The sequence below is a fragment of the Penaeus japonicus genome, unplaced genomic scaffold, assembly GCF_977035675.1.
Source record: "Penaeus japonicus unplaced genomic scaffold, GWHDUDI00000001_assembly GWHDUDI00000017, whole genome shotgun sequence".
NCBI lineage: Eukaryota > Metazoa > Arthropoda > Malacostraca > Decapoda > Penaeidae > Penaeus > Penaeus japonicus.
In genome coordinates, this window is record NW_028234419.1 from 24,014,443 (window position 1) to 24,039,442 (window position 25,000).

The following is a 25,000-nucleotide window of genomic DNA, read 5'->3' on the forward strand; positions in this document are numbered from 1 at the left end:
TATGAAAAAAATAGTTTAGTCCATTTTCAGAATGGGGGAGGACTGAGAGGGTGAAAGTTAAAAAGTGAGAGTGAATGGGATTTCTCGCGTAGTACCCCCCGCCCCTCCCACTCTCTCTTTTTCTGACTCACTATGACTCACTCTTTCTTTCTCTTTCTCTCCCTCTCTTGCTGAATATCCCTTCTCTCTCTCTCTCTCTCTCTCTCTCTCTCTCTCTCTCTCTGTGTGTGTGTGTGTGTGTGTGTGCGTGTGCGAAAATAAGAACGTTCAAATAAATTACAAAAAGCCCCAGGTTAAAAAAATATATTTCCCATAATACGTTCAAGTCTTAAAACTCCAGTGTTTCAACTAAATCACTGGTACTTTTTTACCGCTATTATTAAAATCTCCCCCACATATGTATAACTGTAACTGCATAGCACAGCGTTACGGTACTCTGGCCGACTGACCTACAGAACGTCTTTTCCAGCTTTTATGACCGTTATGGTTTACCGTTAATCTGCCGCCATTGCACTGTCGGTTCGGTGTTTGAAAGATGGCATTGTCTTATATAGCATATGTCAGCCATGTTAAACAGGTCAGAAAGAACTGTGTTTGGTAAATTGATTTAGTACTGATTAGTTGCTAGTTAATGGGACAAAATATATTTTGTGTTTTATTTATTTATTGATGTAGAGTATCATGATGCCGAAGATGGGTATTTTAAGTAAAGGATATTTCTGCCGGTTACTCTGACCTGGTTAGGGGGAAGTAACGGTTAGGTTAAGAAACCGTTAAGAAAGTGAGAGTGGATTCTTTCTCTCTGTCTCTTTCTCTCCTTCCCTCCCTTCCTCTCTCCTATTTGCCCTCCCGCCCCCCGTCCTTTCCTCCCCCCTCCCACCTCTCCTCCTTCCTCTTCTACTGCCCCCTGTCCCCTCCCTTCCTCCTTCCGTCCTTCTATCCTCTCTCTGCCTCTCTTCTCTCTTCCTCTCGCCGTCTCAAGGTCGTACTGTCTGGATAGGCATCGCTTCCTGGCAACAGTGACTCAGAACATCTTAGTCATTGTGGAGATATCGTGCGGGTGAATCTGAATTGACTCCGTTTTTTTGTTTCGCGCCATGTTGCTTAGCGTTTTCTTATCTTCATTTGTGTTATTAATAGTAAAAGCTGTTTTTTTCTTTCCTTTTCTTCTTATGTTTCTTCCTTTTTTTCTTTTCACATTTTATGAAATATATTATATATATATATAATATATATATATTTTTTTTTTACTTAGATTACTTAGAATGTAACAGAGAAAGGTAATAATAGCATGTGTTCCTATGTTATATAGACGATTTTCGTGAATGGGAGTAATGACTAGCGGTATTTTTCCGATTGTGTCTTCGATTTCAAAAATAATTCCGTTAAGATAATGACGGCTAATTAGTAAATTCCGCTTATTTTGACTGATATAACTATCGAAATACTTGAAGCCATTTGCTATTTTGCGTATTAAACTGGGTTGCATATATATCTGCAGATTTTTTATTAACAAAGTAAACAATGTGATGTATAATTATAAATGGCGAGACTTGTTGTATCGTTTTAAGCAAGTCATAAAAAAACGACAAATGCGTTTTTGTCCAAGAATACAAATAACGGTAAAAATAACGGTATTTAGGTCATTCGGTCAAAGTACCGTATTCTTAACGATCCTCAGTTCAATCGTTTTTCAAGTTCAAGGGAATTATAGGTTATTTGTATTAGTTTTTATTTTATGATTATCATTATTTTATTTTTATTTCTATTTCCTTTTTATTTTCTGCATACATGATAGATCGAATTAGTTTGTCGTAAACGAATATATCACACCCTTACTCCCCCATGGGACATAGTGGATTCGCCCAAATATGATTTCCATGCAGGAAAAACAAAAATATGTGTAATAAATCTTTTTGATTGCGTGGATGTCTCATAAAAGATAAAATATCAACTCGCAGAAATTATATTCATCATAGTATGTTCGAAAGACGAAAAGAGGAAAAAAAAAAAAGTTTGAGGAAGAAAAATAAACAGACAAAACCTAATTCTCTCTGACCCTACATATTTCCATAATTAATTCATCTAACGATCTCTAATAACCATCCCATCATACCTAAAGCATTTACATGGCAAACAAACAGCAAAACGATATAAAACATGCATAGAAAGGGAAAGCAGAATAAAGCGATCAATACTGAAGGTAGAAATGGCGGTATTTAGGTCAGTAGGTCGGCTAATTGTGGATACCGTTATATTTGTGGAAAATATGAGGAAACTTTCATTATTGTGGACTTTAGGGTGATATTTTTCGTTTGTTCTTAGAGTAAGTACTTTGTAGTTGAATTTATGTATGGGTTTGGTTTGTGTGTGTTGATATTTATATGTGTATATTTGTTGTTTTGTATGTAAACACCTACAAACAAAACAAAAAGGTGTCTCCCCTGCGGAACAGAATGGCCTCTTCCAACTCATATATCCAAATACATTTAAAAAATCGACTCTAAAAGATATAAATAATAAAAAAGAGACATATCAACAAATACAAAAGTAGAAAAAAGAAATAACTATCATATCACTTTACATAAGTTTACCCTCGTCCTCCCACTCTGCTCCCTTACCTTGGCCGTGGCCGTTTTCTAGGTCATGTTACCTTGACGTCTACTTTTCACTGTCAAGACTGAGGTCACAGTGCGTTACGTGACCCTAAACATGTGTAGATTGTTGGGACTTGTATAACTATGCTATTTTTTAAAGGTATCACTCAAATATCGTGGATATATAAAGCTGTATCCAGTAACCATTTTAGATTTTGGATACTGCTTGTTTGCTGATACTGTCTGTATAAACAGGTATTTATTTCACGGATTTTTTTTTTTTTTTATTGAAATTGAAAGATTTTTTGTATATTGACCATTTGACTCGTTTATCTCGTAATGTAATGACATTCAGTGTAGTTTCCTTTTATTTCTTTATGTGTTTATATTTAGAAATTCTCAGGATGATTTTACATACCAACTTAACATTGTAATCTGCAAATATAAGTAACTCGAATAAGGTCATGATAAAATATAAGTTGCCATTTCTTTCCATACCAAGGTTAATTTTTGGACGAAGCCATTATAATGCAAAGGGGAGTACCGTGGCGGAACAATACCTGTTCAAAAGTGAAACTAACGTAAGATTATTAGTTAAGTTAAATAATACATGTACATTAACGTGAAAACATATCAATATGACGCTCGAAATTCCTCAATCAATTACCTATAATACCTATTAGTGCAAAAAATCTCTCATCCCCAAAATAGGAACATTTACACATCTCCCATGTACCGTATTTTGTCCGACTAACCTACTTTTCACCAATGAACCGTTAATAAACCAGTGGTTACCGTTAACAGTTCTCTACTGAGCAGATGGTCCTTTGAATGCCGTTATAGGTCATAATGATATATTAGATGAATTGTGAGACCGATTATGAGTCATTCAAATGAATAGATTAATTAAATGTATTGTCTTCTCTTTAGATATTTTACTTGAAGGAAAATTATTCATTTCTTATTCTTAAAAAATGAAAGTATGTTAGATACACCCCTGGCTAGTCTACTAATATGTTTATTTGTTTTCAATAAACTAAAACAAATGTTCTTTTGCCACTTTGATAGGACTAAATTACTTTTGATAGCTCCATGTAATTTACTGATATCAGTGGAATCAATGTCACGAGATTGCCAACCATAAAATACACGTAAGCATTTTATGTGTTATAAACGATCACATTATGTGTTATAAGTGACCAATTAGACGAACAGTGATAACCGCAATTACCTCTACTGCGGAAAGAACCAATTATGACAATACTCTACGGATATCACACGCCTCGTTCGGTAGACGAATCGGTTACCAGGCAACATCAGAATTTGAAAAGGGAAAGTATATAACGGTATCAGTACTGTCAAGTAAACGGTAAAGGTACTTTCATAATGCGGGAGTGAAAACAGCTAACGGTACGTACTGACTTAACGGTAGGAATAGTACTATTTAGGTTAGTCGGTCAAAGTACCGTACCGCTGATTATATACAACCATTTCCGTTACTTCAAGTAGATAATATCCATAAATATATTTAATTGGTATGTAGTTACGTTACGTTTCGATTAATATTAATTGGTTCTAGAGAGAATATATTTTACTAATAAATGAAACTAGTAATTCGGTTATGAGTCAGCCACAGAAATGTATAGACACGTTTTCTGTGGTTTGAATGTAAGAACGCATTTACTTTGTAAATGGAGTTTATTTATATAGACAGCTTTACGCAACTATATTTTTCTATTGTTTGACAAAGGCTTGCGATGTCATGCTATATTCTAAGCGTTTGAGAACGGCATATGTTGTTTATTTTGTAAATGATGTACCAAATATTTACAAATTTTGCTGCTGAACATTTTTTATATCCAAATATTATGAATAGCGTTTTCCGAATATCTTTTTTGAGGTGTAATGTCCTTTGAAAACCCTAAAAGCCTTTCATTAAATGTTTTTTTTTATTATGTACCTTTTTAATCTATAGAAATTATATCAGTACCTCCAAATTCAGAGCTGAAATTATGAGACTTTCTAAGACATTCTTAATTTCAGAAGACGCACCGGACTCCCCCACACGGCAATAATGGCCTACCCCAAGTTAGGGCTAAAGTCGAAAGGTAAATGACACATTTCAATTTATTCTCACAATGACCTTTCCTAGTTTACCTGAAGGCCAGAGAAGGTACATACCGCCTCTCAGCCTACCGTTGGCCTTCCCGAAACAACTCAAGGTCTAAATGCCTCTTCATGTGCTCTCGTTTAACAGTAACATTGACCTTATTGAGGTCTTATGTCCGAAAGTTTGGATTCAAGGACACATTAGATTGTCCTTGATCTGATTCACATTCTGGTCAACTCAGACATGGAATATCTTTTGACAGTCATGGTTTTCAAAGGACGTACATATAAGCCGCACTTATTTCCCCTCTTGAAGGACATTGACTCGCCATTTCCGTCGCCACTAAAATTAATTCGGTCACGAGGGACACATGGAGAGCTGTTAGAGGTCATGAGGGCTAAATGACCCTCGGTCGAACCACCAAGGTCGTCGGTAAATTTGGGAGGACAATTCTCTACTCGTGCGACCTTCAGGTGAACATTTAAAGGTCAGCGCATGAATGCATTACAAGAGGAAAGTGTCATTAATCCCCTAGTCATCGGACGTGGGCGAGACCATTATGTCGTATGGGGGAGTCAGGATATTTGTGCGAGTGAAAATTACCGAAGTGTTTGTAGGTGATATTAACCTGCTGTTAATGTCAACTTATTTTCTTTTGAATAACATTGTAGTATTATTGAAGATATGTATATAATCATATGCAGTAATTTAGAAATGTATCGAGGTTGTGTAACTGATAAAATAACGGTTGATAGTTGATTTGATTTAAAATGATGAAGCCTATTATATTTACAACAAACCAAGGTTGGTTGCATCAGAGTACTTTGGTATATCTATTTATATGCAATGGAAACGTTGCCGGTTCATTACGGTAAGCTTTTCAAATGAACCGACTTGATATCCCTGATGCAACAATGTTATATTGCGGGTTGTTACACTGTGGTAATTGATCGAAAACGTCACATGTTTGAAAGTCTACGGGTATAACCTACCTTGTTTGGAGATCGGGTCTACGGAAGTGGAATCAATACTCCATTTTTCTTTCCTTTTTATACAATACAGTAACACAGTTAAGCAATAAGAAGATAAGCTATTGATGGAAGTTAGTCAACACCAAAGTCACATTTCAACAAGATGACACCATACCTTACCAATAAAACTAAATCAGTTTTAATCGATAACATTCGTTTTTTTTTTCTTGAAAACAGTAAACGGTTAAAGTAAATATATAGGTTAGTCGGTCCGAGCACCGTAATGCTGTACAGTCGAATGTGCTGGTATTGCACTACCGGTATTTAGAGTGATAAAATCCGGCGGTACTACTATAAAGAATATAACGGATTAGTAGGAATGGTTTACGTTTTATATCATCATTTGATATACAGTTTAAATGTAAATTAAAACATAGATTTCCTACTTCGATTTTCTTTAGACAGACTCCCCTACGGCGTGCAATGGCCTCTCCCGCACAATAGTTATCAATTACTCGATCGGTATACATTATGGGGATATTCACCTAAGTTCTAAAAGGAGATATCATGCGCAAGATTAGTAATTTATGATAGATAACACTCTAAGGAACTTGTTCAAATTTATCCTCACAATGCCCTTTCCTAGTTTACCTGAAGGCCAGAGAAGGTACTTACCGCCTCTTAGCCTACCGTTGGCCTTCCCGAAACAACTCAAGGTCCAATGCCTCTTCATGTGCTCTCGTTTAACAGTGACCTGACCTTATTGAGGTCCTATGTTCGAAAGTTTGGATTCAAGGACACATAGCGTTGTCCTTGATCTGATTCACATTCTGGTCAACTCAGACATGGAATATCTTTTGACAATCATGGTTTTCAAAGGACGTACATATAAGCCGCACTTATTTCCCCTTTTGAAGGACATTGACTCGACACTTCCATTCACACTAAAATTAATTCGGTCACGAGGGACACATGGAGAGCTGTTAGAGGGAATGAGGGCTAAATGACCCTCGGTCGAACCACCAAGGTCGTCCGTAAATTCGGGAGGACAATTCTCTACTCGTGCGACCTTCGGGTGAACATTTAAAGGTCAGCGCATGAATGCATTAGAAGAGGAAAGTGTCATTAATCCCCTAGTCATCGGACGTGGGCGAGACCATTATGTCGTATGGGGGAGACAAGATATTTGCGTGAGTGAAAATTACCGAAGTGTTTGTAGGTGATATCAACAGGCTGTTACTGTCAACTTGTTTTCTTTTAAATAACATTGTGGCATTATTGAAATATGTATATAATCATATACACTGATTTAAAGATAATGTATCGAGGTTATGTAACTGATAGAATAACGGTCTATAGTTGATTTGAAATGATGAAGCTTATTATATTCTTTACAACAAGCCAAGGGTGGTTGCATCAGAGTGCTTTGGTATATCTATTTATATGCAATGGAAACGTTGCCGGTCCATTTCGGTAAGCTTTTCAAATGAACCGACTTGATACCCCAGATGCAACAATGTTATATTGCGGGTTGTTACCGAGAACACCACAGGTTTGAAAGTCTACGGGTATTACCTACCTTGTTTGGAGATCGGGTCTACGGAAGTGGAATCAATACTCCATTTTTCTTTCCTTTTTATACAATACAGTAACACAGTTAAGCAATAAGAAGATAAGCTATTGATGCAAATTAGTCAACACCAAAGTCACATTTCAACAAGATGACACCATATCTTACCAATAAAACTAAATCAGTTTTAATCGATAACATTCGCATTTTTTTTTTTTTTTCTTGAAAACAGTTAACGGTTAAAGTAAATATATAGGTTAGTCGGTCCGAGCACCGTAATGCTGTACAGTCGAATGTGCTGGTATTGCACTACCGGTATTTAGAGTGATAAAATCCGGCGGTACTACTATAAAGAATATTAGGGATTAGTAGGAATGGTTTGCGTTTTATATCGTCATTTGATATACAATTTAAATGTAAATTAAAACATACATTTCCTACCCTGATTTTCTTTAGACAGACTCCCCTACGGCGTGCAATGGCCTCTCCCGCACAATAGTTATTAGTTACTCGATCGGTATACATTATGGGGATATTCACCGAAGTTCTAAAAGGAGAGTATATCATGTGCAAGATTACTAATTTCTGATAGATAACACTTTGTCCTTTCCCTGTCGACCTGAAGGCCAAAGAAGGTACTTACCGCCTCTCAGCCTACCGTTGGCCTTCCCGAAACAACTCAAGGTCCAATGGCTCTTCATGTGCTCTCGTTTAACAGTTACCTAACCTTAGTGAGGTCCTATGTTCGAAAGTTTGGATTCAAGGACACATTAGATTGTCCTTAATCTGACTCACATTCTGGTCAACTCAGAATCACATTGACTTAACAGGAGAATTTTCAGCAAATTTTCCCGAATTTCGAGTTAAGGGAAGTAATTTTCTATAACCGAAAGAGTTTTAGATAAAGCAAGAATTTTGAGGTAATTTCGAACGTTCAAACTTGTGGTATCTGTTGCTCTTATTTTACCTTAGTATAAAAAGGGGGAACATGGAACACTTTTGATAATCATGGTTTCAAAAAGACGCAAGTTAAGCCGCACTTATTTCCCCTTTTGAAGGTCATTGACCCGCCATTTCCGTCGCCACTAAAATTAATTCGATCACGAAGGACACAAGGAGAGCTGTTGGAAGGCATGAGGGCTAAATGACCCTCGGTCGAACCACCAAGGTCGTCCGTAAATTCATGAGGACAATTCTCAACTCGTGCGACCTTCAGGTGAACATTTAAAGGTCAGCCATGAATGCATTACGAGAGGAAAGTGTCATTAATCCCCTAGTCATCGGACGTGGGCGAGACCATTATGTCGTATGGGGGAGTAAAGATATTTGTGCGAGTGAAAATGATTCGTTGTTACCGTCAACTTGTTTTCTTTTAAATAACATAGAATAACTGATAGAATGCCGATAGTTAATTTAATATGAAAGAGTCCTTACAACAAGCAAAGAGTGTCTGAGTGGCTGCATCAGTATTTGGTATATCTATTTATATGCAATGAAAACGTTGCCGGTTCATTTCTGTAAGCTTTTCAAATGAAACTACTTAATAGCCCTGACGCAACACTGTTACGCTGTGGTAACTGACCCTGAACATTACAGGTTTGAAAGTCTACGTGTATTACCTTCGATCGATTTACATTATGGGAATGTTTACCCAAGTGCTAATAGGAAAATATATCATGTGCATGGTGGTTAGCAATTTGCGATAGATTATACTCTAATTGATTTGCTCAAATTCATGCTCACGGTGTCCTTTCCCTGTCGACCTGAAGGCCAGAGAAGGCCCTTACCGCCTCTCAGCCTACCGTTGGCCTTCCCGAAACAACTCAAGGTCTAAATGCCTCTTCATGTGCTCTCGTTTAACAGTAACATTGACCTTATTGAGGTCCTGTGTCCGAAAGTTTGGATTCAAGGACACATAGCGTTGTCCTTGATCTGATTCACATTCTGGTCACCTCAGAATCACATTGACTTGACAGGAGCTTTTAAAGTAAAAAATAAACACTTACCAGGAGCTTTAGATTACGTGTCTTTTTCCTTAGCCAAGAAAATTTAGAGAAAATTTGGAGAAAGCAAGAATTTCGAGGTGATTTAGAATGTATAGGAAGTAGTTCATATATGTTCAAAGACTCAAAAAAGAGCCACGGATTTTTTTTTACAATCATGGTTTTCAGAAGTTATACGTATAAGCCGACCTTCTTTTCCCCTTTTGAAGGATAAACTCTCGCCCTTCTTATCGCCACTAAAATTACTTTGATTGCGAAGGACACATGGAGAGCTGTCGGAGGTCGTGAGGGCTTAAATGACCCTCGGTCGTACCACCAAGGTCGTCCACAAATGTGACATTCATGAATGCATTATAAGCGATATGTGTTATTAACCTCCTAGCCATTATACGTGGGCGAGACCATTCAGTCGTACGGGGGAGTCCGTGAAATTTCTGAGAGAGATTGTTTGTAGATAATATCCAGTCAATACCTAGGAATCACCATTATTAGAAAATATGATATAGATGTCAAGATTACACATTCGTATCTTCCGCGTAATGAAATAAGATTAGATTATAAGGAAATAAATTGGTTTTCTAAATTTGCATGATGGCTTAAAGGTAAGGAAACAAATTTTGGCGTAGCCTCTTATCACCCCCCTGTTATTTTACATAAATATTAATAACAAGTAGCTATACAAAAAATGGTTTGTTAAAGTGTTTAACAAGCATTGCACCGTTTTCCATCGTTAACTGTTACTGTCTGTTGCTGTTACAATGTTAACTTACTGTTACCCTGTTAACTGTTACTGTTACAATGTTAACTGTTACTGTTACAATGTTAACTGTTACTGTTACAATGTTAACTGTTACTGTTACCCTGTTATCTGTTACTGTTACAATGTTAACTGTTACTATTACCCTGTTAACTGTTACTGTTACCCTGTTTTCTATCAAATAACTTTTATATGATAGTACAGAATATATATACATATGATTGGACACATCTTAATTATCTAGAATTTAGATTCTAAAAACGAATCAAGACTGGATAACAGTGATGAGATGTCGATAATTCATTCATTTAAAGAGCAGTGTATATGTCAGCTTATGATGATGTAGACGCCCATCAGACATTGATTATACTTACCGAAATGACTGCATCATAATTCTTACTATTTTCCTATGCATTTGTCTTCCTATTTTCAATTAAAACGTCGTCAGTATATTTCTGAAAGATTGTGTATACTGAACACTGAGCATTTTCAATGAACTGAGATTGTATGCCTGATGTAACAATGATGTGCGACGGGATTGTTACTTTTTTGTAATTAGCCTATAATATTACACGTAAAAGTCTACGGGCATTGCACATTGCGTTTTAAAATCGAGTCCACGGGAGAGGAATCAATAGCTCATTTTCTTTCTTCCTTTTTTCATTTTTTTCATTTATTATTATTACTATTTATTTTTAATAGAAAAACGATCATCTCGTGATTAAATATCACAACATTTTCAAAACTCCAAAGCACATATAGTTAAGCAACAAGTTAAGTAAAACAAGATAAGTAAGACAAACAGATAATATCAAATACAAAATAAAGGAATATTTCAACAGAACGACAGCACCGCGTCTTACCTGCCAAATTGAAGCAAAATTAATCGGTAAGAATCCACAAGAAATATTGGTGAAAGCAGTTAACGGTTACAGCAAAGATTTAGGTTAGTCGACCCGGGTACCGTAAAGCTGTACCGTCGATTGTGCAGTTATTGTAGTACCGGTATTTAGAGTGAGAGAGTAAAGTAGGGCTGAGATTTCTCTTTTTGGTCGTTCGAGAGGACTCCCCTACGCCGTGTAATGGCCTCTCCCACATGATAATGATTGTGTGTTAATTGATTGATAAACATGACCATTCTTCACCGTAATGATAATAGTGTGATATGTTATGTGTATGAATAGCATTGCGTCATAGGTCACTTTCTCTCCCCTTCCCACACCCACTCCTAAAGTAATTCATAGTATTTTTTGCATTTAAAAAGATAATAATTCACTTTCACATCAAATTTACATTACTAGTTTGTGGTTATGTATATATATATATGTATATATATATATATATATATATATATATATATATATACATATAAATATATATATATGTGTGTGTGTGCACACATATAGATAGATAGATAGATATAATTCATTCATATAACAATGCCCCTATATAATATTCATTTATCTATTCATTTCAATTTTGCCATTTTGCGTTTTTTTATAATTAATTCTATATCAAATTTTCGTTTAATACCAGCTGACGACCGAGAAATAAGTGATCCATAAAGTAGAGCCAAAGTATTGAGCTGAAGATCCAGGAAATATTGAGATATTGCTTCACTTGCAACATGGGCGAGGCCATTATACCAGACGGGGGAGTCTTTGGGGAAAGTGAAAGTGAATTTTCTTTTCTTTTTTTGATAAATTACAAATATTAAAATTACATTGATTTAACCACGTCAGAGCTTGAATAGTGATAATGCAGTTATTATGTCACATTTGTGGGGAATATATACATGTACATGATTCAATTTTCACATGAAGCTTTATGGCAAGCAACAATACATACACTCACATACATATCTCTTTCTCTCTCTCTATGTATATATATATATATTTTTTTTTTTTATTCTTTATTTTTTTTACATATATTTACATACATTTACAACACACACACACACACGCACAAGTACATGTACACGTACACGCACACGCACACGCACACATACGCACATACACATACATATATGTGTGCATATATATATTTATATATATAAATATACATTTTCATATATATAAATATATATATTTTTTTATATATAAATATATATTTTTTTATAAATAAATATACATATTTATATATATGAATATATATGTATATACATAAATATATATGTTTATATATACAAATAATTGCACATAGTGTGTGTGTAATGGTAATAATGATATTAAATGTAACGTATTAAGGCGGCCAAGTCCATTCCCTAGTCGGGGGGAGGACTGAAATCGAAATAGAAAACGCATCTCGACAGATTAAAAGAAAACGGGAATCCGCGCGAAGAGAAACGAAAACGGGAAGACAAATTTCCACTCGAAGACCGATCTCTTTTTCTCTTCCTTGTTCTTCGCTTTGGACGACCTTGAACGACCTTGAATTTGCGATTTGGGAAGATGTGCCTTTCACCTAGACACATGGGATACTTTCTCACCTTGAGAGATTTTCTATGTGGTAGTTTTTCGCGATTTCTCTTGTGGTGGACGATATCGGGGAGATTTTTTAAGTGAGGTCCGACGAAATTATATTATGTATTTGCTCTATTGTTTTTTTTAATATTCATTGTTTTTATTTGTTTCATATGCCCTGAATATATTTGCTATTATGCATATATTCATATGCATTTGCTTTCATATGTATAGAATATATTTTAGATATTTTCTGCATTCCAATTTTATAAACGCCTTGTCTTGAATTAAATCAACTATGCTATTGCCCGTTCTCTTCCAATCTCTGTTTATTTTACCAATATAATATTAGTCCTTTAATCTATTCATTGTCATTAGAAAGGTACACAATATTTTATAATCCATGTCAACTTTTTTTATGATTCCTCCAGACAAATCAGTTAAGCCATAACGAAGAAATATGTAATCCAAACTAATCGAATAACAAAACGATAAGTCGAGAGAAAAGAAATTCGAAAAAAAAGTAACACAGAACACACCACAAAAATGAAAGAGTGAAAGAGGGTATATAGCATCGTCTGTTTTCACTCACGCCCGTACGAACGTTTTCTCCGTCTTTCTAAAACGTTTTCCCTCCGTCTCCGTGACCTTGGCTGGGTCATCGGGGTCACTCTCACGGAACTAGGCGTGACTTTCCCTCCTGTTGGTAGAAAGGGGAGGTTTCTTTGGCACTTTCACTCTCGCTTTTCGGGTTGGTGAAATTTTGAGTGTCTTGTTGTTTATTTTCATGTATTGTTATTGTAGATGTTATTGTTGTTCTAATTATCATTATTATTGTCTTTATTAGTATTTGTCTTCCTATTTTCAATAAGAACGTCGTCAATATATTTCTGAAAGATTGTGTATGCTGATCACTGAGTATTTTCAATGAACTGAGATTGTATGCCTGATGCAACAATGGTGTTCAGCGGGATTGTTACTTTTTTGTAATTAGCCTATAATAGTACACGTAAAAAGTCTACGGGCATTGCACGTCGTGTTTTAAATTCGAGGCCACGGGAGAGGAATCAATAGCTCATTTTCTTTCTTCCTTTTTTCATTTATTTCAATTACTATTTATCTTTAATAGAAAAACGACCATCTCGTGATTATACATCACAATATTTTCAAAACTCCAAAGGACATATAGTTAAGCAATAAAACAAGATAATTCAGACAAACTGATAATGTCAAATACTAAACAAGAAAGGAATATTTCAACAGAACGACAGCACCGCGTCTTACCAGCCAAATAAAAGCAAAATTAATCGGTAAGAATCCACAAGAAATATTGGTGAAAGCAGTTAACGGTTACAACAAAGATTTAGGTTAGTCGACCCGGGTACCGTAAAGCTGTACCGTCGATTGTGCAGTTATTGTAGTACCGGTATTTAGAGTGAGAGAGTAAGGTAGGGCTGAGATTTCTCTTTTTGGTCGTTCGAGAGGACTCCCCTACGGCGTGTAATGGCCTCTCCCCGCATAGTAATGGTTATATGTTCATTGATTGATAAACATGACCATTTTTTCACCGTATTGGTAATAGTATGATATGTTATGTGTATGATTAGCATTACGTCATAGATCACTCTCTATTCCCTCCCCACACCCACTCCTAAAGTAATTCAAAGTATTTTTTGCATTTAAAAAGATGATAAGTTCACTTTCATATCAAATTTACATTACTAGTTTGTGGTTATGTATATATATATATATATATATATATATATATATAATTCATTCATATAACAATGCCCCTAGATAATATTCACTTATCTATTCATTTCAATTTTGCCATTTTGCGTTTTTTTATAATTAATTCTATATCAAATTTTCGTTTAATACCAGCTGACGACCGAGAAATAAGTGATCCATAAAGTAGAGCCAAAGTATTGAGCTGAAGATCCAGGAAATATTGAGATATTGCTTCACTTGCAACATGGGCGAGGCCATTATACCAAACGGGGGAGTCTTTGGGGAAAGTGAAAGTGAATTTTCTTTTTTTTGAATAAATCACAAATATTAAAATTGCATTGATTTAACCACATCGGAGTTTGAATAGTGATAATGCAGTTATTATGTCACATTTGTGGGGAATATATACATGTACATGATTAATTTTTCACATAAAGCGTTATGGCAAGCAACAATACATGCACACACACACATATCTCTTTCTCTCTCTCTCTGTCTGTATATGATTATATATATATATATATATTTATCCATCTATTTATTTACATATATTTACATACATATACATACATATATACACACCCACCCACACACACACACACACACATATATATGTGTGTGTGTGTGTGCATATGTAAATTTATATATATAAATATATATGTTTATATATACAAATAATTGCACATAATGTGTGTGCAATACTAATGATAATAAATGTAACGTATTAAGGCGGCCAAGTCCATTCCCTAGTCGGGGGGAGGACTGAAATCGAAATAGAAAACGCATCTCGACAGATCAAAAGAAAACGGGAATCCGCGCGAAGAGAAACGAAAACGGGAAGACAAATTTCCACTCGAAGCTCGATCTCGTTTTCTCTTCCTTGTTTTTCGCTATGGACGACCTTGAACGACCTTGAATTTGCGATTTGGGAGGATGTGCCTTTCACCTAGACACATGGGATACTTTCTCACCTTGAGAGATTTTCTTTTTGATAGTTTTTCGCGATCTCTCTTCTGGTGGACGATATTGGGGAGATTTTTTTAGGTGAGATGCGGCGAAATTTTATCATGTATTTCTATTGTTTTTTTTTTATTCGTCATCTTTATTTGTTTCATATGCCCTGAACATATTTGCTATTATGCATATATTCATATGCATTTACTTCCATATGTATAGAATATATTTTAGATGTATTCTGTATTCCAATTTTATAAACGCCTTGTCTTGAATTAAATCAACTATACTATTGCCCGCTCTCTTCCATCCACTGTTTATTTTACCAATATAATATTAGTCCTTTAATCTACTTATTGTCAATAAGAAAGATACACAATATTTTATAATCCATATTAACGTTTATTTATGACTCCTCCAGACAAATCAATTAAGCCATAACAAAAAAACATGTAATCCAAACTAATCGAATAACAAAACGGAAAGTCGGGAGAAAAGAAATTCGAAAAGAATAAAAAAAGGAAACCAGAACACACCACAAAAATGAAAGAGTGAAAGAGGGTATATAGCATCGTCTGTTTTCACTCACGCCCCTACGAACGTTTTCTCCGTCTTTCTAAAACGTTTTCTCTCCGTCTGCGTGACCTTGGCTGGGTCATCGGGGTCCCTCTCACGGAACTAGGCATGACTTTCCCTCCTGTTGGTAGAAAGGGGAGATTTCTTTGGCACTTTCACTCTCGCTTTTCGGGTAGGCGAAATTTTGAGTGTCTTGTTTATTTTCATGTATTGTTATTGTATATGTTATTGTTCTAATTATCATTATTATTGTCTTTATTAGTATTTGTCTTCCTATTTTCAATAAGAACGTCGTCAGTATATTTCTGAAAGATAGTGTATACTGATCACTGAGCATTTTCGATGAACTGAGATTGTATGCCTGATGCACCAATTATGTGCGACGGGATTGTTACTTTTTTGTAATTAGCCTATAATAGTACGTGCAAAAAGTCTACGGGCGTTACACATCGTATTTTAAAATCGAGTCCACGGGAGAAGAATCAATAGCTCATTTTCTTTCTTCCTTTTTTCATTTATTATTATTATTATTATTATTATTATTTGTTTTTAATAGAAAAGTGATCATCTCATGATTATATATCACAACATTTTCAAAACTCCAAAGCACATATAGTTAAGCAATAAAACAAGATAAGTCAGACAAACTGATAATGTCAAATACAAAACAATAAAGAAATATTTCAACAGAACGACAGCACCGCGTCTTATCAGCCAAATTAAAGTAAAATTAATCGGTAAGAATCCACAAGAAATATTGGTGAAAGCAGTTAACGGTTACGACGAAGATTTAGGTTAGTCGGCCCGGGTACCGTAAAGCTGTACCGTCGATTGTGCAGTTATTGTAGTACCGGTATTTAGAGTGAGAGAGTAAGGTTGAACTGAGATTTCTCTTTTTGGTCGTTCGAGAGGACTCCCCTACGACGTGTAATGGCCTCTCCCGCATAATAATGGTTATGTGTTCATTGATTGATAAACATGACCATTTTTTTCACCGTATTGGTAATAGTATGATATGTTATGTGTATGATTAGCATTACGTCATTGATCATACTCTATCCCCTTCCCACACCCACTCCTAAAGTAATTCAAAATATTTTTTGCATTTAAAAAGATAATAAGTTCACTTTCATATCAAATTTACATTACTAGTTTGTGGTTATGTATATATATATAATATATATATATATATATATATATATATAAATTCATTCATATAACAATGCCCCTAGATAATATTCATTTATCTATTCATTTAAATTTAGCTTTTTTGCATTTTTCCATTAATTTTATATCAAAGTTTCGTTTAATATCAGCTGACGACCGAGAAATAAGTGATCCATAAAGTAGAGCCAAAGTATTGAGCTGAAGATCCAGGAAATATAAAGATATTGCTTCACTTGCAACATTGGCGAGGCCATTATACCAAACGGGGGAGTCTTTGGGGAAAGTGAAAGTGAATTTTCTTTTTTCTTTTTTTTTGATAAATTACAAATATTAAAATTGCATTGATTTAACCAGATCAGAGCTTGAATAGTGATAATGCAGTTATTATGTCACATTTGTGGGGAATATATACATGTACATGATTCAATTTTCACATGAAGCGTTATGGCAAGCAACAATACATACACTCACACACATTCTCTCTCTCTCTCTCTCTCTCTCTCTCTCTCTTTGTATGTAATATATATATATATATTTATATATATACATTTATATATATGCAAATAATTGCTCATAATGTGTGTGTGTAATGGCCAAGTCCATTACCAAGTCGGGGGGAGGACTGAAATCGAAAACGCATCTCGACAGATTAAAAGAAAACGGGAATCCGCGCGAAGAGAAACGAAAACGGGAAGACAAAATTTCCACTCGAAGATCGATCTCGTTTTCTCTTCCTTGTTTTTCGCTCTGGAGGACCTTGAACGACCTTGAATTTGCGATTTGGGAGGATGTGCCTTTCACCTAGACACATGGGATACTTTCTCACCTTGAGAGATTTTCTGTGTGGTAGTTTTTCGCGATTTCTATTGTGGTGGACGATATTGGGGAGATTTTTTCAGGTGAGATGCGGCGAAATTTTATCATGTATTTCTATTGTTTTTTTGTTTTTTTTTTATATTCGTCATCTTTATTTGTTTCATATGCCCTTAGCATATTTGGTATTATGCATATATTCATATGCATTTGCTTCCATATGTATAGAATATATTTTAGATATTTTCTGTATTCCAATTTTATAAACGCCTTGTCTTGAATTAAATCAACTATGCTATTGCCCGCTCTCTTCCAACCACTGTTTATTTTACCAATATAATATTAATCCTTTAATCTACTCATTGTCAATAGAAAGATACACAATATTTTATAATCCATACTAACTTTTTTATGACTCCTCCAGACAAATCAATAAAGCCATAACGATGAAATATGTAATCCAAACTAATCGAATAACAAAACGGAAAGTCGAGAGAAAAGAAATTCGAAAAAAGGAAACCAGAACACACAAAAATGAAAGAGTGAAAGAGGGTATATAGCATCGTCTGTTTTCACTCCCGCCCCTACGAACGTTTTCTCCGTCTTTCTAAAACGTTTTCTCTCCGTCTGCGTGACCTTGGCTGGGTCATCGGGGTCACTCTCACGGAACTAGGCGTGACTTTCCCTCCTGTTGGTAGAAAGGGCGAGATTTCTTTGCCACTTTCACTCTCGCTTTTCGCGCTGGTGAAATTTTGAGTGTCTTGTTGTTTATTTTCATTTATTGTTATTGTAGGTGTTATTGTTGTTCTAATTATCATCATTATTGTCTTTATTAGTATTTGTCTTCACATTTTCAATGAGAACGTCGTCAGTATATTTCTGAAAGATTGTGTATACTGATCACTGAACATTTTCAATGAACTGATTTTGTATGCCTGATGCAACAATGATGTGCGACGGGATTGTTACTTTTTTGTAATTAGCCTATAATAGTACACGCAAAAAGTCTACGGGCATTACACGTCGTATTTTAAAATCGAGTCCACGGGAGAGGAATCAATAGCTCATTTTCTTTCTTCCTTTTTTCATTTATTATTATTATTATTATTACTATTTATTTTTAATAGAAAATTGATCATCTCGTGATTATATATCAAAACATTTTCAAAACTCCAAAGCACATATAGTTAAGCAACAAGTTAAGTAAAACAAGATAAGTAAGACAAACTGATAATTTTAAATACTAAACAATAAAGGAATATTTCAAGAGAACGACAACACCGCGTCTTATCAGCCAAATAAAAGCAAAATTAATCGGTAAGAATCCACAAGAAATATTGGTGAAAGCAGTTAACGGTTACAGCAAAGATATAGGTTAATCGGCCCGGGTACCGTAAAGCTGTACCGTCGATTGTGCAGTTATTGTAGTACCGGTATTTAGAGTGAGAGAGTAAGGTAGGGCTGAGATTTCTCTTTTTGGTCGTTCGAGAGGACTCCCCTACGGCGTGTAATGGCTTCTCCCGCATGATAATGGTCGTGTGTTCATTGATTGATAAACATGACCATTTTTTTCACCGTATTGATAATAGTATGATATGTTATGTGTATGATTAGCATTACGTCATAGGTCACTCTCTCTCCCCTTCCCACACCCACTCCTAAAGTAATTCAAAGTATTTTTTGCATTTAAAAAGATAATAATTCACTTTCACATCAAATTTACATTACTAGTTTGTGGTTATGTATATATATATATATATATATATATATATATATATATATATATATATATATATATATATATATATATATATGTGTGTGTGTGTGTGTGTGTATGTGTGTGTGTACACATATATATGATAGATAGATAGATATATAAGTATAATTAATTCCTATAACAATGCCCCTAGATAATATTCCTTTATCTATTCATTTCAATTTTGCCATTTTGCGTTTTTTTATAATTAATTCTATATCAAAGTTTCGTTTAATATCATCTGACGACCGAGAAATAAATGATCCATACTTAATTAACTTCCGCCAAGAGAGCCAAAGTATTGAGCTGAAGATCCAGGAAATATTGAGATATTGCTTCACTTGCAACATGGGCGAGGCCATTATACCAAACGGGGGAGTCTTTGGGAATAGTGAAAGTGATTTTTTCTTTTTTGGGATAAATTACAAATATTAGAATTGCATTGATTTAACCACATCGGAGTTTGAATAGTGATAATGCAGTTATTATGTCACATTTGTGGGGAATATATACATGTACATGATTCATTTTTCACATGAAGCGTTATGGCAAGCAGCAATACATATACTCACACACATATCTCTTTCTCTCTCTCTCTGTATATGATATATATACATATTTATTTATTTATCTATTTATTTACATATATTTACATACATATACAACATACACACACACACACACACACATACATATGTGTGTGCGTGTGTGTGTGTGCATATATATATTCATATATATATGAATATATATATTTATATATACAAATAATTGCATATAACGTGTATGTAATGGTAATGATGATAATAAATGTAACGTATTAAGGCGGCCAAGTCCATTCCCTAGTCGGGGGGAGGACTGAAATCGAAATAGAAAACGCATCTCGACACATTAAAAGAAAACGGGAATCCGCGCGAAGAGAAACGAAAACGGGAAGACAAATTTCCACTCGAAGATCGATCTCGTTTTCTCTTCCTTGTTCTTCGCTTTGGACGACCTTGAACGACCTTGAATTTGCGATTTGGGAGGATGTGCCTTTCACCTAGACACATGGGATACTTTCTCACCTTGACAGATTTTCTATGTGGTGGTTTTTCGCGATTTCTATTGTGGTGGACGATATTGGGGAGATTTTTCCAGGTGAGATGCGGGGAAATTTTATCATGTATTTCTATTGTTTTTTTTTTTTATATTCGTTATCTTTATTTGTTTTATATGCCCTGAACATATTTGGTATTATGCATATATTCATATGCATTTGCTTCCATATGTATAGAATATATTTTAGATATTTTCTGTATTCCAATTTTATAAACACCTTGTCTTAAATTAAATCAACTATGCTTTCTTCCAACCACTGTTTATTTTACCAATATAATATTAGTCCTTTAATCTATTCATTGTCAATAAGAAAGATACACAATATTTTATAATCCATACTAACTTTATGATTCCTCCAGACAAATCAATTAAGCCATAACGAAGAAACATGTAATCCAAACTAATCGAATAACAAAACGGAAAGTCGGGAGAAAAGAAATTCGAAAAAAAGGAAACCAGAACACACATAAAAGGAAAAAGTAAAAGAGGGTATATAGCATCGTCTGTTTTCACTCACGCCCCTACGAACGTTTTCTCCGTCTTTCTAAAACGTTTTCTCTCCGTCCCCGTGACCTTGGCTGGGTCATCGGGGTCACTCTCACGGAACTAGGCGTGACTTTCCCTCCTGTTGGTAGAAAGGGGAGATTTCTTTGGCACTTTCACTCTTGCTTTTCGGGCTGGAGAAATTTTGAGTGTCTTGTTGTTTATTTTCATGTATTGTTATTGTAAGTGTTATTGTTGTTCTAATTATCATTATTATTGTCTTTATTAGTATTTGTCTTCCTATTTTCAATAAGAACGTCGTCAGTATATTTCTGAAAGATTGTGTATACTGATCACAGAACATTTTCAATGAGCTGAGATTGTATGCCTGATGCAACAATGATGTGCGACGGGACTGTTATTTTTTGTAGTTAGCCTATCATAGTACGGGTAAAAAGTCTACGGGCATTGCACGTCGTGTTTTTAAATCGAGTCCACGGGAGAGGAATCAATAACTCCTTATCTTTCTTTTTTTTCATTTATTATGATTACTATTTATTTTTAATAGAAAATTGATCATCTCGTGATTATATATCACAAAACTCCAAAGCACATATAGTTAAGCAATAAAACAAGATAATTCAGACAAACTGATAATATCAAATACAAAACAATAAAGGAATATTTCAACAGAACGACTGCACCGCGTCTTACCAGCCAAATTAAAGCAAGATTAATTGGTAAGAATCCACAAGAAATATTGGTGAAAGCAGTTAACGGTTACAGCAAAGATTTAGGTTAGTCGGCCTGGGTACCGTAAAGCTGTACCGTCGATTGTGCAGTTATTGTAGTACCGGTATTTAGAGTGAGAGAGTAAGGTTGAACTGAGATTTCTCTTTTTGGTCGTTCGAGAGGACTCCCCTACGGCGTGTAATGGCTTCTCCCGCATGATAATGGTTGTGTGTTCATTGATTGATAAACATCATTCTTCACCGTATTGGTAATAGTATGATATGTTATGTGTATGATTAGCATTACGTCATAGATCACTCTCTATACCCTTCCTACACCCACTCCTAAAGTAATTCTAAGTATTTTTTGCATTTAGAAAGATAATAAATTCACTTTCATATCAAATTTACATCACTAGTTTGTGGTTATATATATATATATATATATATATATATATATATATATATATATATATATATATATTCATTCCTATAACAATGCCCCTAGATAATATTCACTTATCTATTAATTTCAAATTTTGCCATTTTGCGTTTTTTTATAATTAATTCTACATCAAAGTTTCGTTTAATATCATCTGACGACCGAGAAATAAATGATCCATACACAATTCACTTCCGTCAAGTAGAGCCAAAGTATTGAGCTGAAGATCCAGGAAATATAAAGCTATTGCTTCACTTGCAACATGGGCGAGGCCATTATACCAAACGGGGGAGTCTTTGGGGAAAGTGAAAGTGATTTTTTTTTTTTTTTTGATAAATTACAAATAATAATTGAAATTCCATTGATTTGACCATATCGGAGATTGAATAATGATAATGCAGTTATTATGTCACATTTGTGGGGAATATATACATGTACATTATTCATTTTTCACATGAAGCGTTATGGCAAGCAACAATACATACACTCACACACATATCTCTTTCTCTCTCTCTTTGTATGTGATATATTTATCTATCTATTTACATATATTTATATACATATACAACATACACACACACACAAACACACACACACACACACACACACACACACACACACACACACACACACACACACACACACACACACACACACACATACACATACATACACATATGTGTGTGCGTGTGTGTGTGTGCATATATATATTCACATATACATGAATATATATATATTTATATATACAAATAATTGCATATAACGTGTATGTAATGGTAATGATGATAATAAATGTAACGTATTAAGGCGGCCAAGTCCATTCCCTAGTCGGGGGGAGGACTGAAATCGAAATAGAAAACGCATCTCGACAGATCAAAAGAAAACGGGAATCCGCGCGAAGAGAAACGAAAACGGGAAGACAAAATTTCCACTCGAAGCTCGATCTCGTTTTCTCTTCCTTGTTCTTCGCTTTGGACGACCTTGAACGACCTTGAATTTGCGATTTGGGAGGATGTGCCTATCACCTAGACACATGGGATACATTCTCACCTTGAGAGATTTTCTGTGTGGTAGTTTTTCGCGATCTCTCTTCTGGTGGACGATATTGGTGATTTTTTTTCAGGTGAGATGCGGTGAAATTTTATCATGTATTTCTATTGTTGTTTTTTTATCGTTATTTTTATTTGTATCATATGCCCTTAGCATATTTGGTATTGTGCATATATTCATATGCATTTGCGTCCATATGTATAGAATATATTTTAGATATTTTCTGTATTCCAATTTTATAAATACCTTGTTTTGAATTAAATCAACTATGCTATTGCCCGCGCTCTTCCATCCACTGTTTATTTTACCAATATAATATTAGTCCTTTAATCTACTCATTGTCAATATGAACGATACACGATATTTTATTATCCATACTAACTTTTTTATGACTCCTCCAGACAAATCAATTAACCCATTGCAGACGGGGATGATTATGCTTGCCCAGCCTCCGGGATAAGTTTTATTTTAAAGAGACTGCTTGAAGCATTATAACTTGAACATTCCCACTCTCTTTCAGTCATTCATTGAAAAACTAGAGCGTTTTTTTGTTTTTTTTGTGTGTTTTATTGAGTTTAGAGACTTATATATGCCATATGACAGGCTCTACCAGTGCTGCAGTAGACTAAAATTGTAGTATATCATCCATATTAGCTCATTATTTTCTTTATACTCAGTGTGATAGAAGTATTGCTGTTTTATGGGAGGACAAAAGGCAACTATATTTTTTTCGTATTTTTGTGCTGTCATGAACGAATACGAAACATGTAACCACCTACAATAAAGATAAGTAGAAGAGGTAGGGAAGAGGAATGAAACCTGTGCTTGTGACTGTGAGTGCCACAGTGAAAGGCATCCATATTGGCACGGGAGTACATTTTAGACACTGGGTATGGATTGAGTCATCTTCCTCTTCCCGTTCTGACTGCACATCCTTCATCGGCGGTACTTTTGAGCAAGAGTTCGTCAACTTAGTGTGTGTCATCGCTCTATAAAGATAGTGCTTGCTAGAGACCGTGGATGGGTGCCATTCAAGGCTCTCTCTCTTGCTGGTGCTAGGAAAAAGTGGTGCCATCTAGGTTTTGGACGTTAAGCTAGCACGGTATTACGGTAATTATAGTAATTATGACTGCAGTAGCCATCATCACTCATTCCTTTTTCATAGTAAAATAAAATAGCACAGTGATCCAAAATCCCCGAACGTCATGTACGTCAGGACGCCCGTCGTCAGCCCAAAGCTCCTACGTCATGTATGTCATGACACCCGTCCGCTGTGGGTTAAGCCATAACGAAGAAATATGTCATCCAAACTAATCGAATAACAAAACGGAAAGTCAGGAGAAAAGAAATTCGAAAAAAAGGAAACCAGAACACACCACAAAAATGAAAGAGTGAAAGAGAGAGGGTATATAGCATCGTCTGTTTTCACTCACGCCCCTACGAACGTTTTCTCCGTCTTTCTAAAACGTTTTCTCTCCGTCTCCGTGATCTTGGCTGGGTCATCGGGGTCCCTCTCACGGAACTAGGCATGACTTTCCCTCCTGTTGGTAGAAAGGGCGAGATTTCTTTGGCACTTTCACTCTCGCTTTTCGGGCTGGTGAAATTTTGAGTGTCTTGTTGTTTATTTTTGTGTATTGTTATTGTAGATGTTATTGTTGTTCTAATTATCATTATTATTGTCTTTATTAGTATTTGTCTTCATATTTTCAATGAGAACGTCGTCAGTATA

The 25,000-nt window shown here is 35.1% G+C and overlaps 1 long non-coding RNA gene across 1 annotated transcript in view; it reads left to right on the forward strand.

Annotated features, from left to right (window-relative positions):
• Nucleotides 1–4,703, forward strand: part of LOC147470078 (uncharacterized) — a 36,786-nt gene extending 32,083 nt beyond the window's left edge. The window contains exon 3 of the long non-coding RNA XR_015191805.1: nt 4,641–4,703. This is a non-coding gene — a long non-coding RNA (uncharacterized LOC147470078). The remainder of the gene's footprint in view (nt 1–4,640) is intronic.
• The last annotated feature ends 20,297 nt before the right edge of the window (nt 4,704–25,000 follow it).